General features: G+C 39.2%; 2 protein-coding genes and 1 long non-coding RNA gene across 3 annotated transcripts in view; 1 reads left to right on the forward strand and 2 right to left on the reverse strand.

The window, feature by feature from the left end:
* LOC116670158 (sodium-dependent lysophosphatidylcholine symporter 1-B) overlaps nt 1–2238 on the reverse strand; it is a 223924-nt gene that overhangs the window by 217085 nt on the left and 4601 nt on the right. The window lies entirely within an intron of this gene.
* The window catches only part of LOC116670157 (AT-rich interactive domain-containing protein 1B), a 176624-nt gene that overhangs the window by 83796 nt on the left and 90590 nt on the right, over nt 1–2238 (reverse strand). The window lies entirely within an intron of this gene.
* Nucleotides 1–2238, forward strand: part of LOC116670167 (uncharacterized) — a 10705-nt gene that overhangs the window by 3996 nt on the left and 4471 nt on the right. Inside the window, exon 2 of the long non-coding RNA XR_004326951.1 lies at nt 1465–1470. This is a non-coding gene — a long non-coding RNA (uncharacterized LOC116670167). The remainder of the gene's footprint in view (nt 1–1464; nt 1471–2238) is intronic.

Here is a 2238-nt window from a genome sequence, read left to right on the forward strand (position 1 = left end):
GCTGATTCTGATTCTGATTCTGATTTCTAGAGATACAAAAATACAGCTTCTCACACTGCTGACTTTAAACACGAGTAGAGCTTCCTTTGTGGAAGTCATCTTCAAATGAATACTAAGTAAGCAACAGGGACAAAATAAACTATTCCATGTGCAAATATTTTCACTGTTTTACCAGTACCGTTACTTGCTTTCATTTGATTTTTAATTGACAGATTTAAAAACAGAATGTGTCTTTCATAGAGTTCAAGTTAATGAATGAATAATGAATGCAAGACTCAATAAGAGTTTTATTTTTATTTTTTTTTACTTTTGGAGATAGACAAATGTATGTACTGTTAATCCAAGCATTTCTCAGAAGTGCTCATTATAAACTAACATTTGTAAGGTCATGAAACTATATTTTGACATATAGCCCCTCTGCAAGATAGGGCCACATTACTTATAGTAATAATGCAGCACTTAGTTCATTGTGTGAGGAGAAAATATGATTTAACAGTTGACATAACAGTTGACAGACAATCATAAAGATGGTTCCAGTCAAAAGTGTATTGAGGAGGTGGGCTTGGTGGATGCTGACTTATGACGTCAGTATTTGCTTTTGGACATACAGTTGATGTATACAGGTGAAGAGGCATATATTAGGCATTTCACAATGTGATCTAAAGAATACTGACATGACAATGTCAATTGATCCCCCTTTCCCCCGCCCCTCTGCATCCCTGCATGTCATCAAGATTGATCAAATCCAGACATAGCAAGCCAGTGACACATTCCCATCTAAATCATCCACAAGTGGCCAAAATCCAACACGTTGTAATCCATGATGGCACATGACAGCCCCCTATCTCTAATGCAGCTCCCACAAATGTCCCTTACAGCTACTCTTACATTCTCACAATGTATTCTCAATGTCAAATCGCAGTGCCATTGAAGCGTACGCCTCTGAAGAGCACAGACACGGAAGCGTTTAGGCATTTAGTGTGAATAATATGTAAGTTACTTAAGAAACTGTGTGCGTGAGCGTTAGTGTGTGAGTGTCCCAGCGTGTGGTGCATATTCGGTGTGTCAGAGATGAGTAGCCATGCACGGCCTTCAGATAAGGCCTGCTACGGGGCCCTTAGAGGGACAAGCAGAGCGAGGAAAAATAACATATGAAAAGGCATATTCTTCAGTGGCGATCAGAGAAGCCCTCACACAGCCAGCTCTCGTCTGGATCACTCTCTCTTTATTCCCTTGTGTTTTTTTTCTTACCTTGCTTTTAGCCTAATCCTTTTTTCCTCACACAAATAGAACATTTATTATTCCTACACCAGCAGTTTAAGTTGATTTTATCTTGTAGTCATGATTCCTGGGTGTATATTTGAAGTATATTACATGCCATTTAGCTGAAGCTTTTTAGCTATATATATATATATATATATATATATATATCTCAGAGGTTGCATGCCACTGGAGCAACTATAGGGTTAAGTGTCTTGCTCAGGGACACATTGGCTGATGTACCGCAGTGGGATTTGAACCCTGGTCTCCGACACAAAAGGCATGTGTCATATCCACTGCGCCATTACCGCCGCCTTTCATGGCGGTGGTATCATGGCGCCCTGACTTGGCGCCCTGACTTGATGTGATTTATATTCTTTTGCTTTTTGTGCCGCTAAAATGAGGAGCAGTTTAACTTAATTAATGTTGAGGTTCTAGATAATGTGTACAGAACAGGATTAGGCCAATGTTCTCCACTAATTCACCCCCAAATAAAGAGCCGTCAAATTCCATTATCAGCTGAACTCCAGTGCCCACTCTCGTCAATCTAGGTTCTATGCCTCAATGTAATTAGAAAGGGCTATTCCTCTGTTTTTCATACTTCTTCTCTGTTCTTAATCATTTCTGAAATATATGTGAAAAATGATAAAGTATGTTAAACTGACCCTTTGTTATCTCAATGCATTTAACAAACTAAAGTGATGTAAAAGAACCGCAATGAAAAATCACTCACCTACGCGATGAAGGCGCAGCACAACCAACAGCAGCAAGGACATAGGGGAAGACAGAAAGACCATAATTATAATGCAATAATTACTCGTACGTTCTATAGCATTTGCGTATAATAAAAACATGCAATTCATTAATTTTACATGGCTGCATTACAACAGGCATTTGGCATATAATCACACATACACACACAACACTGGTGACACACTGTGTGTGTGTGTGTGTGTGTGTGTGTGTGTGTGTGTGTGT

Source organism: Etheostoma spectabile, chromosome 20, assembly GCF_008692095.1.
Source record: "Etheostoma spectabile isolate EspeVRDwgs_2016 chromosome 20, UIUC_Espe_1.0, whole genome shotgun sequence".
In the NCBI taxonomy this organism is placed as follows: Eukaryota; Metazoa; Chordata; class Actinopteri; order Perciformes; family Percidae; genus Etheostoma; species Etheostoma spectabile.